The sequence below is a fragment of the Rhinoderma darwinii genome, chromosome 4, assembly GCF_050947455.1.
Source record: "Rhinoderma darwinii isolate aRhiDar2 chromosome 4, aRhiDar2.hap1, whole genome shotgun sequence".
Lineage (NCBI taxonomy): Eukaryota > Metazoa > Chordata > Amphibia > Anura > Rhinodermatidae > Rhinoderma > Rhinoderma darwinii.
In genome coordinates, this window is record NC_134690.1 from 205222376 (window position 1) to 205237022 (window position 14647).

General features: G+C 41.7%; 1 protein-coding gene across 1 annotated transcript in view; it reads left to right on the plus strand.

Annotated features, from left to right (window-relative positions):
* Positions 1–1411: 1411 nt before the first annotated feature.
* Positions 1412–14647, plus strand: part of MRAP2 (melanocortin 2 receptor accessory protein 2) — a 54532-nt gene continuing 41296 nt past the window's right edge. Inside the window, exon 1 of the mRNA XM_075862104.1 lies at positions 1412–1606. The gene's annotated coding sequence lies outside the window, so the exon portion shown is untranslated. The remainder of the gene's footprint in view (positions 1607–14647) is intronic.

Below are 14647 nucleotides of genomic sequence, written 5' to 3' on the forward strand. Positions count from 1 at the left end.
CGATGTACTACTGCTTGTGCATAGGACATAGGACGAAGAGTCGTGTCGTCATCAAGGAAGACTGTGCAACATTTTGTTTGAAGATCTGAAACAAGTTTGGTGAATGCAAAAGAAGAAAAATCAGGCCAGGGTACGTTTTTACAGCTCTGTATTTAAGAGCGAAATATACCTTGTATGATTATGGCAGAGCAAAATGCATATAGTACATTCAGTAAGAATATATTGAAAAGGGTTGTCTAAAGTCCAATCCTTTTCAATTAAAAGCGTTTAGATGATCACTGGCGGGACCGGCTTCTCTAATCTCCGGCATCCAACTGTTATCACCAGGGAAGGCGCGTCTTGCCAGAAGTTTCTCTGCATGTAGAACTAAGTGGCTATACCTATTAGATAAAAGAAATCTGAACCCGCCGATCGGAGAGACTAGCCAACTATCTAATGTGTATGGAGGCTTCCTGACTCTCCTCCGGTCAGGGATTGAAGGATCAGGCATGTTGGATTTCTCCCTCATTCCCACGAGAGATAAGCTGCTCCCAGCACGGTCTGGCAATGTCTTAGGCCCCATGCACACGACTGTGCATTTGCATCTGCATACTATCCGCAATTGCGGAACTGCAATTCTCAAATAGTATAGGGCACATTATATCCTATGCGCCAATGCACATGACCGTGGTTTCCACAGTCCGGGCATTGCCAGGAGCCCAGACCTGAAAAAAACATAGAACGTCATTTTACGGGCCGCATTTGCGGTCCGGGGTCATTAAATTCAAAGCACTCTTGTGTGTGTGCATGGTCCGTGATTGCCGACGGCACGCGGATGACACTTCTTGGGCAGTCCGTGCCATAATCAGGGACCATGCACACAGATACGGTCGTGTGCACGAGGCTTTAATTCCCCTTTCCCATTGGTGAAGTCGGAAGGAATCAACCAACTGCTAGTCCAATAAATGGCTGTCCGTGTAATGCTTTGACAACAGAGTGCCTCTCTGCTCTGGCTCATAGCCCCTCAATGACATCTATACGCTGTAATAGGACGTATATAGACAGTTCTGTAAGAAAATGTACAACTATTTATTTTGTTTACAAACTATTGTGCGCGCTCTATGCACGAGGCAGATATCTGCGCAATTTTTAGCTAAATCCACAAAGAGGAAGGCAACCTGTTATACAAATATGGAAAACGTCATGTGTTATTTTCTTAACCACTTCCACAATAAGACATTCTGTGCAGCTTTTTCTTTTGATAAATGGCTCCCATTGCATTGGTCAGTAGTCATGGCTGCTGATAACAGAAATATCTCTACACCTGGTATCACAGAAATAGAGGAACAGAATACCCTATTAGATAGACCACTCCCCATCATGCTTTGCTACCTTACCAAAACAATACATTGCCTTGTATCCAGTACTCGGGATGTGAAGGAGCGTTCAGCACTTCTGTAACTAACAGCGCCACCTCGTGTTCTAACTCTCTCACTACGTGCTAGTGGTGGCCACATTTTCCAGTTCGCATGGGCATTGATTTTTAGGTCCGCATGGTACTGAGAGTCGGAGAAGTCCATTGCTGCGAGTGTGATGCCAAATTTTGAGCTCGTTGCTACAGTGAACGGTGAGTACAATTTCTTCATTGAACCTATAATGCATTGTATTCTGACTGTTCATATTCACAGGGATTTAATGACAGCACAAACTTCTAGAATAGATGTCCATGTTTTATTTCTAGGAGTGTTATATCATATGCTATACATTTAATATGACTGACTGAGGTTTACTGCCCTGTTTTCAGTGATTATTCCCACCGATTCTTTATAAAGCTTTAACCTTTTCTTGCCGTGGACTCTTTTTGGGGGTCTGGTTTAACCTATGGACCACTCCACAGAATAGTCCTGGAATAACGTTGAGCATACCTGACATTTGTGCCACAGGTGTAAAGTGAGGAGGAAAAAACTGTGGGGTCTAGTGATGACAAGACTATTGTGGGTTGTTGCATGCAGAATGGAAAGAGGTCAGTAAAAAAAATAATGATCTAAGTTTTTTTTGTTTTTTACCATTTGGTCCCTAACTCTTGTGTTACAAGGCTTTGCTTATAAAGGTTTTCATGTATTGGAAGAGGAGATCCTGTGAAACCTCAGGACACATTGCATTGTTTCTGTTGTAATAAATATAATAAATGTTGGGCTAGGATTGCTATAATAATAACTATTATTCGATAAAGGCAACATATTCTTCAATGCATTATAAGGGGGAAGCAATACACTTACAAAATGACAATAGGGTAAAGGACATTGCCATAAGAGCTTACAATCTAAAGGCTGAGTGTATGGATTTTGCTTTTCTTTTGCATTCCTCTAACATGTCTGCATTGTTTATGTACCTGCTAAAAGAACCTCGGTAGCCGTATGGGCTTACGTGTCGTACATACTAATAATGCAGCAACCTTTTATCAGCAATTCTGTTAGCACTCACATCAGTCACTGTCCTTATGGAATATGTTACTGAGAAAAATGATACCCTGATACATCACGATCCCGAGCTATAATAAGTGAAGAGAGTAACTAACCTTGTAAGGTAATCAGCTATAGGGGCACTGTGGCTATTATATAAATGAATGTTATGGGGGCACTGCAGCTAGCCTTCATTTTCAGTACATATTCTCTGTGGTTTGCGGTATAAATGCACTACTCCTGGAAATGTGGCGCTATCTATAGGGGGGGTGGAGTGTGGCACTATATATAGAGGGTGTGTGGGGCATATCTATAGGGTGTGGCACTATGTGGGTATGTGTGGCACTATCTACAGAGGTCATTGTGGCACTATGGCAATATCTAGAGAGGGCACTGTGGCACCATCTACAGAGGGCACTGTGGCACCATCTACAGAGGGCACTGTGGCATTATCTAGGTGGGGTGTTGTATTATCTACGGGGGAGGTGAGGGGTGGTGGTGGCATTATTTACAGATGGCAATGTGGCATTATCTACAGGGGGTGCAGCACTATCTACAGAGAGCACTGTGGCAATATCTACAGATAGCACTGTAGCAGTATCTAAAAAGGGGCTGCCCAAACTTGACATTCTCGTGTTTTCCAAACGCTGCCAACTGAGCAGCCGGACTGCATTCAGAGACTCTTAAACTGGATTGTTAAAATAAGCACATGGAGAAAACTCGCAAATTTCCAGTAAGCTTAAACCTAGCGCTATTATTATAGTACGCAGCAAATTACACAGTACATCAGAAAAACACAGGAAATCATTCCACTTCCTGCAGAAATAATTGACGTGCTTCGGAAATAAAATTACGCACCGCAGATGAATTTCTCGACGGAACTAATCCGCAGTGCGTGGATGATATTTGTTAAATCACAACCACTTTGCTGCTACTGTATTTCACTTCGTATTTTTTGTTCGCAATCCGGGATGGAAAATACGCAGCAATTCCATAAGTGTTGACAAGCTACGTTCACACAAGGCGAATATGCTGCGTAAAGTACACAGCGTATCCGCCCTGGCGGCCGTTTGGTGAATTCAGGCCGAATACTGAATATTAAAAGAAAAAAATATGTTGTCTTTTTAGACCATCAGTCCTCAGTATTGTTGATACCGTTAATTGTGGAAAATCCGCATCATAATACAGTAGCAGCAGAGTGGATGAGGTTTGAAGAAATCTCATCCACACGCTGGGTAAAAAAAAAGCAGAAAACAACTTTCAGAAATTGACCTGCGGTGAGGTCTTTTAACTGGTTGCCGACACAGGACGAGTATGCTCGTCCTGAGCGGCGAGCACTTCGCGCATTAGGACGAGCATACTCGTCCTGTGTGACAGCCGTCCCTGCGCGCGTCTGTGCGCGCGATCGAGAGCGGGGCAACGGCTGTAATACACAGCCACGTCCCCGCTCTGACAGTGGAGAGAAGAGAAACATCTTCTCTCCGCCGTTAACCCTTTGAACGCCGCGATGAAAGCAGATCGCGGCGTTCAAAGAGGGGGGACTGCACATTGATCCCGTCACAGAAAATAACTGTGACGAGATCAAAGCCAACAACTCATATGGCCAGACAGCCCAGGGTCCATTGAAGGACCCCAGGGCTGTCTGAACATATTTCCTGTTGTTAGGGCATACTGAGGTATGCCCTAACAACTGCCTGTGTACAATCAGTAACAGGCTAATGTACTGGCATATAGATCTATGCCAGTACATTGCAGTTACAAAATAAAAATCAAAATGATAAATCCCTTTATGGGATTAAAAAAAAAAGTTAAATGAATGTAAAAAAAAATTAATGATAAATAAATAAAAAGTAAAAAAAATACACAGAAACACACATTTTTTTTATAATAAATAAACTTTTTAAAATATAAGTCCCAAAACATGAAATAATATAGACATATTTGGTATCGCCACGACCGTAACAACCTGTACAACAAATGTATAACATTATTTATGATGATCGGTGTATGGTGTAAAAAAATAAATATTAAACGATTTGCCAAAATAAAAATTTCTAGAAATTAAACGATAATGTATTTGTATCAAAAAATGGTACCTACATAAAGTACAACTCGTCCCGCAAAAAACAAAGTCTCATACAGCTACGTCGTACAAAAAATAAAAGCGTTATGAGCGTCGGGATGCAAAGAGGGGAAATGTAAAAAAATTGCTCTGGCCTCAAGGCCAAAATTGTCCGTGTCCTTAAGGGGTTAATCTGTAGCATGTCAATTTATGATTCGTAATTGCTGCTTTTCTGTTGCAGGTTTTCGTCATTGAATTCAATGGGAGGTCAAACCAACAACGATTAGCAGATGTTGTGATTTTTGCGTCAGAAAATCTGCAATTCCACCGCAAAAAACACAACTCAAAAAAAGATTATACTTACCCAGATGTCTATGCCCCTGCGTCCAGGCTGGCCTCCTGGGCTGACGTTTCATGTGAAAACAGCCTCTAAATCCAAGGCGTTTTTGAAGCTGATAATGAAGCTTTTTTTAAGTTGAAGCTTATTTTGAGGCTTTTTTTTAAGTCGGTTTTTTTTGTAGTGTCAATGGAAAATCGGCTCCAACAATGCTTCAAAAAGTGACATGGTACTTCTTTTTACAAGGTGTTTTTTTTTTTAATTCAGCATCGTAAAAATATGCCTCATGTGAAGAGGACAATGTATTTCCCATTGAAATATTATTTTATGTGTATTTTGGAGCGTAACACGAGGCCCTGTTCGCACTGAGTTTTTTGACGAGTTTTTTGGCACGGAAACCGCTCCGAAAAAAACTCGTCAAAAGCCGCCCGAAAATGCCTCCCATTTATTTCAATGGGAGGCGGACGAGTTTTTTTTTACCGCGAGCGGAAAAACCGCGTCGCGGTAAAAAGAAGCGACATGACCTATCTTGAGGCGAGTTTTTGTCAGACCACTGTGCAAAAAACGTCTGGAGCAGTTTTTGCAGGAGGAATTTTCCTCCTGCAAAAAACTTTGTGTGAACACAGCCTTAGGGTATGTGCACACACACTAATTACGTCCGTAATTGACGGACGTATTTCGGCCGCAAGTCCCGGACCGAACACAGTGCAGGGAGCTGGGCTCCTAGCATCATACTTATGTACGATGCTAGGAGTCCCTGCCTCGCTGCAGGACAACTGTCCCGTACTGTAATCATGTTTTCAGTACGGGACAGAAGTTCCACGGAGAGGCAGGAACTCCTAGCATCGTACATAACTATGATGCTAGGAGCCCGGCTCCCTGCACTGTGTTCGGTCCGGTACTTGCGGCCGAAATACGTCCGTCAATTACGGACGTAATTAGTGTGTGTGCACATACCCTTACGCTTTGAAATAAGCCTGATTTGTGAACATACCCTTACATTCCTCTGACGTCCTGCAGTCTGGCCTCCTGGGATGACGTTTGATCCCATATGACCTCTGCAGCCTGTGATTGGCGGCAACAGTCACATTGGATGAGACGTCACATCTCAAATTGTCAGGTCTTTGGGCTCTGTTGGGCAGCCTGCACTTACTGAAAATGAAATTGAAAAACAAACTTGAATAGTTTAAATATTTAGGCTGAACTAACTTTGTTTTTGGAAGCGACAAAATAACTCAATTCATTGCAGTATGCGCCTCCCTATAAGGTCCCACCTTCCTCCTCCCTCCATTCTATGTCACCTGTTGCCATCCCCTTTGGTTTGTAACTTCCTTCTTCTCTGAGATCTTTTTAGCTATTCAGCAGGTGACTGGTGAACATATAATAATATAGACAGATAGACAAACAAGAGCCCATTTTACGAAACTCATGATTTAGTTCGGGTTCACACAAAAATATCCACTGTATTTCCCAACAAAAGAAAAATCACAAAAATGTGCACTATTTATAATCAAGTAAAATAAGTGGTTCTAGTCCAAATTGTCAGCACTGAAGCAAAGTTATACAGGGATAGCACGTGTCAAAGAAGTGCCTGTCAATTCTTCAGACGTAAATGGAGCCGTTTTCCATTGACTCCATGGAAAAACAGCTCCATTTACGTCCGTAATGGACGCAGCGAAATAGCACCTCAACATGCCATTACGCCTGAAATTACGGGGCTGTTTTCAGGGAAAACAAAGTTATACAGGGATAGCACGTGTCTGAGGGTATGTTCACACGGCTTATTTACGGACGTAATTCGGCCGTTTTGCGCCTCGATTTAAGTCCGAAAATGCGCCTCGATAGCGTTGGCAAACATCTGCCCATTCATTAGAATGGGTCTTACGATGTTCTGTGCACACAGTCATTTTATTTTACGCCCGGCTGTCAAAATGCGGGGCGTAAAAAAGACGCCCGCGTCAAAGAAGTGCCTGTCAATTCTTCAGACGTAAATGGAGCCGTTTTCCATTGACTTCCAAAACATTTACGTCCGTAATGGATGCAGCGAAATAGTGCCTCAACATGCCATTACGCCTGAAATTACGGAGTTGTTTTCTCCTGAAAACAGCCCCGTAATTTCAGCTGTTTTTACGGACGCTGCCGTGTGAACATACCCTAAGGATGGCCAGTTCGTTTTGCTCCTACAAACGAGCAGAAGGTTAGTTGCTTTCCCTGCCTAGTTAAACAATTTGGGGGAAGAAGTATTCTTGATCAAAGCTGTGAAATCAAATGTGCCATTGAAACATAAGGGTAAGGCCACACGGAGCGGCCCTGACATGGTCGTGACACGACCACCAACCGCGCTGGCACCATGTTTGGCGCAGCTGTCAAATACCCTGTTAATGGCCTGCGTTAATGTGGGTAAAACGTCCCTTTATCTGCAAAATTGTGCGGCCATTAATTAATACACCCTTTATGGCCGCATGATTTTTCTGGTAAAGGGCGCAATAACGCGCGGCCATTAACAGGGTATATGACGTGGTTAGCCACGTCGCAACCATGCCAGGGCCACTCCGTGTGGCCTTACCCTAAAGAAAGCATGTTTGTCAAAACCAAAATGCGTACACAATTATAATATAGCAAATGAGCTTCTTGCTTCTTGTCCTTGGCTGCTGCAGACTCACAGACTCCCACGCCTGGATCTTATCACACTGCTGCTGGAGGTCTATTCGTCTCAGCAAGGCTAAATGATAGACAATGTAATGTCTTCAAAGTTTACTGAATGTAAAAAAAACAACATTTATTACAATATACATGTCTAGTATGAAGAGCAGCACCACAGCTTATCACTACAATTCACACATTTCCTGCATTCTTTCTAACATATAAAACTATCCCTGGAAGGAAAAACACAGTTCTGCAATGTTTACGCTATATAAAAACGTATATCCTAAGGGTATGTTCCCACAGACAGGATACGCTGCGGAATTTACGCAACAGAGTTCTGTGCCGAAATTTTGCAGCGTTTACAGTAGCAGCAAAGTCAATGAGATTTTGCAAATCTCACGACACGCTGCAGAAAAGAAAAAGTCAGAAAAGTCGTGCGGAATGTGTTCTACGGTTGGATTTTCTTATCAAGTGACAGGTATTTGTCAAGTGGGTGGGTAACACTTGTCACTTGATAAGGGGTTACCACCCACTTGATAGTCATAGGTCTTATTTGCATATCGGACACCAGAGCTAACGGCCCCGATATCTCAGCAACGGTAGAAGAAAAAAAGTGGCAGAATCTTTGAGGCGTCTGCCATCTAACCGAGATGTCAGCTGCAGTTTTTTTGGGCAGGTGACAGGTTCTCTTTAAGAGGGATATTTAAGCAAACCATTCCTCTAAAGAGGGAGGGTCCTGACTCTTCCAGTGACTAAGAAGGATTTTTTTAGTTGCCTGGGTGAGATCGCTTTATGACTCTTTTGGGATAAATTGTTGCTTTTGGATGGTTGATCGCACTGTCACTGAAGTTGGATGAAGTACCAGAGCCATAGATTGCTTTTTAACCCTATCCAGAGCTATTTAAACTAAGCCATCAGAGCTGGCATGTTGTCAACCACGTGATATATACACAACACTCATTTAGTACTATGTATTATTCAATAGTAAAAGCAGAAGTGGGTTAACCCGTTAATTTATCAGGCTTTAATGACCTGTTACATTTTTTTAGATTTTGCCTCTCTGCCTTTCACCAGCCATAATTGTTTTATTTTTTTTCATTGACGTGGCTGTATGAGACTTTGTTTTATGCAGGATAAATTGTATTTTTTTTTCTGTGTGGTTTTGGGGTAGAAAAAAAAATTACTTTGCACGTTATATCATAACATTTATTTTGTGACTATAGGTTAATGCAATTCTTGTCATTTTTTTTGTTAGTTTTATCCCGTTCACATTTCACACTAAATAAATTCTTCAGGTTATTATGGTCATGTAGATACCTAATATATGTAGGATTTCTGTTTTTATGTAATGTATCGGCAATAAAATATTTTATACAAAATAATGACCTTTTTTTGGCATTTTTATTAAAAAAAAATTCTGTTTAATAAGTTTAATTAAGGTTTGCAGTAAAAATAGGTATATACATTTTATGCATAAGATTGACAGAAAGAAATGAGCAACATATGACAGAAGAAAGAACTTGAACAGGTATCACAGAGTCTCGGTCAAAGCATAGTAATAACAAATGATAGCAATAAGTAGTAAAAGGAGGGAGAAAGAGGGTGGGGAAGAGGGGAAGGGTATGTTGGTAAGTCAGTCTGAGAGCTAGGAAAAATTACAATTCTGTAATCATGGTGGCAAGTAGGTGGCGGTAGGCATAGTTGGTCTAGGGGCGCCAAAGTTTCTCAAACCTTGTAATCTTGTCAAGTAAAATGCAGATGAGCTTCCCATTAATAAACATTTGATCCATTCTTGATTTGACGTCAGCGAATGTAACTGAAAGTTTTTTCCAAGAACGGGCTATGGTCATTTTGGCTGCTATAAGAATGTAGGAAAATAGCTGAAATTGTGCGTGTGTAAGCTCAGGAGGTTTGAGATGAAGGAGTGCAAGTTTGGGATCTTTGCGGAGAATTATACCAAACAGGCTCTGGATAAGACCAAAAACTCTGCTCCAGAATCTGGTGAGCTTAGGACAGTACCACCATATGTGGTACATGTCAACGGGTGTGGGGCAACCACGGAAACAGGAGGCAGGATAGGTAGGAAATGCATGTGCAATTTGGCTAGGGACTAAGTACCACCGCATCATGACTTTATAAGTGGATTCCATAATTGTTGTGTTAATGGAGCAGTGTGAGACTGTTCTCCAAATAGCACGCCAATCTGCTGTTTAAATTGTTGTCCCCAAATCCCGATTCCATTTATCAATGTAGGAGGAGTTGCATGACTGAGGAGCCATTTGTATAGTATGGATATTACACCTCTAGAGGTTGGGCATGTTTCGCAGATTCTCTCGAATGGAGAGTAAGAGTCGGTATCAGCTTTGTTGCCAAGGAGTGAGGTAACCCAGTTCTTGATCTGCAGATAGCGGAGCAACTCACTACTAGGAATGTTTTTAGAAGTTTGAAGATCACAGAACGAGAGAATCCGAGAATGGGTAGGTGAGAGAAGGTGATGAACCCTCAAAATACCATGAGGCCACCACCATTTAAGGGAGTGATAATTGTCTGCTCCTGGGGTAAAAAGGGGATAATGCCATAAGGAGATGAGGTAAATGGGGAGAGATTAGTCTCCTATTGTATTTAATATTCATTAAAATATATTAAAATATTTAATATTTTGTATTCCAATCTTTTGGCCAGGAGTTTAATATCAGTATTCAACAAGGATATCGGCCTGTAGTTAGCAATAAGGTGAGAGTCTTTTTGGGGTTTGGGTATCATCACAATATGGGCATTAAGGGTAGATGGAAGGAGCAGTGCCAGATCTAAAGGCGTTAAAGAGTTGGGTTAAATGTGGAATCAATAATGGGGAGAGTTTTTTTGTTTAATACAGTGAGCAAAATCCGTCTGGACCAGGGGATTTGGGGAGTTTCAAGTCCTTGATGGCCTCCTGAAACTCTGTTTCAGAGATCTCGGCCTCCAATGTGTCAAGATTGGAAGGCGAGATCTCTGAAAAGGTCAGGTTAGCGAATAGGCGCTCCACCCTCATGGAATCAAATGCAGGAAGAGAAGAATACAGGTTGGAGAGAAAGTTTTGGAATAGGGATGTAATTTTACTAGGGTCAGCTGTTATAGTACCCGCAGAGGTTCTCAACTTAATGTGATCTCTTTGTGAGTCAGGAACCCTCAATTGATGAGCCAGGAGTTTACCTGGTTTGTTACTTTGAGAGTAATAACGTTGTTTAGACCATCTAAGTTTTCCTTTAACTTGCTCTGTCAAGAGAAGGTTCAGTTCCAATTTAATAGCTTCCATAGAGTTCTTATTGGCATGTAAGGGGTTTTGTTTCCATGCACTTTCTCGTTGTTCTAAGGTTTTATATAAATCTGAAATTTTCCGTTCTCTGGTTTTCTTTTTAATGGACCCTAAGCGAATGAGGGCTCCTTGCAATGTAGCTTTATGGGCTTCCCACAATATAATTGGGGAAGATGTAGGACCCTACATTGAGTTCAAAATATTCCTTCGCAGCATCTTGAACTTGTGCGAAGTTGTCCTTAGAAGACAAAATGGAGTAATTGAGGCGCAAAGTAAAAGAGCCCCACGGGATTAAAGAAGTAAGAGACCTCCACAGGGTTGTGGTCCGACCAGGGTGTTCTTACAATTTTAGCTCTAGAGCAAAGTGGCAAGGATCTTTGGGAAGTGAAAATATGATCAATGCGGCTAAAGGAAGCGTGAGGGCAGGAGTAGAAGGTGAAATCTTTTGCTGAGGGGTTGAGTTCGCGCCAGATATCGTGGAGGTTGTGGAGGTGTTGCATGTCGTTGAAATCAGAAGAGGGTGTATGGGGTGTAGATGCACCTGGGGCTGAGGATTTGTCTAAGGAGTGGTTAATTATTAAGTTCGAGTCACCCATGACCAGTAAAAGTCCTTGGCAATGGGTGTTGAGTTTAAAAAAGTGAGAGAAAAAGTGTGTCTGGAAGTCAATGGGGACATAATAACCTACAAGAGTCACGTCGACATCATATAGCGTTCCCACTAATATCATATAGCGTCCAGTAGGATCAACAATTTCCTTGGTACAGATAAAAGGAAGATTCCTCCTAAAGGCGATAACTACTTCTCGTCTCTTCTTTGTGAGCATAAGCTCCATCGAAGATTGGGAAGTGCGAACTCAAGTATTTTGGACGAGAGGTGGTGGAAAATCTAGTTTCCTGAAGTTAAATGATGTCGGCGTGACAAGTTTTGTAGAAGTGGAAGGCCTTTGAACATTTGTGTGGGGAGTTAAAGCCCTGGACATTGTGGGAAATGATTTTCAAAGGTAGGCAGAGCCATATCAGGGGCTGAACGGAAACAATGTTAATCTCAGACATAAATTTTAACTTAATTAGACATATTTAATAACATTTCTAATATAAACCGCATTCCAAATTATTATGCAAACGTTATTTTTCACTGATTTTCCTAAATAGTCGATGCAAATGACAGCCAGTATAATCTTCAAGCCATCAACCGTTCGAGTATAATGCGAATTTTATTGAACAAATCTCGTAATGATAACAGATTTTTTTTTAGAAGTAAAAAACTCAAAATGCACTGTTTCAAATTATTATGCACAACAGAGATCAAAACATTTTAAAGGTTGTAAAGAGAACTAAAATGGTAATTTGTTGAATTTGCAGCATCAGGATGTCATATTTACAGAAATCAAAAGCTCTTTCAATAAAAAAAAAACTTAGCAGGCCAAGTTAAATGTTAACATAGGACCCCTTCTTTGATATCACCTTCACAATTCTTGCATCCATTGAATTTGTGAGTATTTGGACAGTTTCTGCTTGAATATCTTTGCAGAATGTCAGAATAGCGATCCAGAGCTTCTGTTTTGATGTGAACTGCCTCCCACCCTCATAGATATTTTGCTTGAGGATGCTCCAAAGGTTCTCAATAGGGTTGAGGTCAGGAGAACATGGGGGCCACACCGAGTTTCTCTCCTTTTATGCCCATAGCAGCCAATGACACAGAGGTATTATTTTCAGCATGAGATGGTGCATTGTCATGCATGAAGATAATTTTGCTACGGAAGGCACGGTTCTTCTTTTTGTACCACGGAAGAAAGTGGTCAGTCATAAACTCTACGTACTTTGCAGAGGTCATTTTCACACCGTCAGGGACCTTAAAGGGGCCTACCAGCTCGATCCCCATGATTCCAGCCCAAAACATGACTCCGCCACCTCCTTGCTGACGTCGCAGCCTTGTTGGGACATGGTGGCCATTCACCAACCATCCACTACTCCATCCATCTGGACCATCCAGGGTTGCACGGCACTCATCAGTAAACAACACGGTTTGAAAATTAGTCTTCATGTATTTCTGAGCCCACTGCAATCGTTTCTGCTTGTGAGCATTGTTTAGGGGTGGCCGAATAATAGCTTAATGCGCACTTGCAAACCTCTGGAGGATCCTACACCTTGAGGTTCGCAGGACTCCAGAGGCAACAGCGGTTTCAAATACCTGTTTGCTGCTTTGCAATGGCATTTTAGCAACTGCTCTCCTAATCCTATTAATTTATCTGGCAGAAACCTTCCTCATTATGCCTTTATCTGAATGAACCTGTCTGTGTTCTGAATCAGCCACAAATATTTTCACAGTACGATGATCACACTTAAGTTTTCTTGAAATATCCAATGTTTTCATACCTTGTCCAAGGTATTGCACTATTTCACGCTTTTCGGCAGCAGAGAGATCCTTTTTCTTTCCCATAGTTCAGTTCTGGGCTCCAGTTCATAGAAAGGATGCCCTGGAGTTGGAAAAAATACAAAGAAGAGCAACGAAGCTAATTAAGGGCATGGAGAATTTAAGTTATGAGGAAAGATTGAAAGAATTAAACCTATTTAGCCTTGAAAAAAGATGACTAAGGGGGGACATGATTAACTTATATAAATATATTAATGGCACATACAAAAAATATGGTGAAATCCTGTTCCTTGTAAAACCCCCTCTAAAAACAAGGGGGCACTCCCTCCGTCTGGAGAAAAAAAGGTTCAACCTGCAGAGACGACAAGCCTTCTTTACCGTGAGAACTGTGAATCTATGGAATAGCCTACCACAGGAGCTGGTCACAGCAGGGACAGTAGATGGCTTTAAAAAAGGGTTAGATAATTTCCTAGAACAAAAAAATATTAGCTCCTATGTGTAGAAATTTTTCCTTCCCTTTTCCCTTCCCTTGGTTGAACTTGATAGACATGTGTCTTTTTTCATCCGTACTAACTATGTAACTATATTGCTTGAAACCTGGCCTGCTTAATAATGTGGAACGTCCTTCTTAAGTAGTTTTCCTTTGATTGCGCACACCTGGAAAACTAATTATCACAGGTGTCTGAGATTGATTACAATGATCCAAAGAGCCCTAAGGGTATGTTCACACGCTGAGCCAAAAACGTCTGAAAATACGGAGCTGTTTTCAAGGGAAAACAGCACCTGATTTTCAGACGTTTTTTGAGCAACTCACGTTTTTCACTGCGTTTTTCGCGGCGTTTTCACGGCCGTTTTTGGAGCTGTTTTCAATAGAGTCTATGAGAAAACGGCTCCAAAAATGTCCCAAGAAGTGTCCTGCACTTCTTTTGACGAGGCTGTAATTTTACGCGTCGTCTTTTGACAGCTGTCAAACGACGACACGTAAATTACAGGTCGTCGGCACAGTACGTCGGCAAACCCATTCAAATTAATGGGCAGATGTTTGCCGACATATTGGAGCCGTATTTTCAGGCGTAAATCGAGGCATAATACGCCTCGTTTACGCCTGAAAATAGGTTGTGTGAACATACCCTTAGGGTATGTTCACACGTAGTCAACCAAAACGTCTGAAAATCCAGAGCTGTTTCAAGGGAAAACAGACCCTGCTTTTCAGACGTTTTTTTACCAACTCGCATTTTTACCAACTCATTTTTTTACCAACTCGTTTTTGGAGCTGTTTTCATTGGAGTCTATGAGAAAACAGCTCCATAAACGTCTGAAAGAAGTGTCCTGCACTTCTTTTGACGAGGCTGTATTTTTACGAGTCGTCGTTTGACAGCTGTCAAACGACGACGCGTAAATAACAGGTCGTCTGCACAGTACGTCGGCAAACCCATTCAAATGAATGGGCAGATGTTTGCCGACGTATTGCAGCCCTATTTTCAGACGTAAA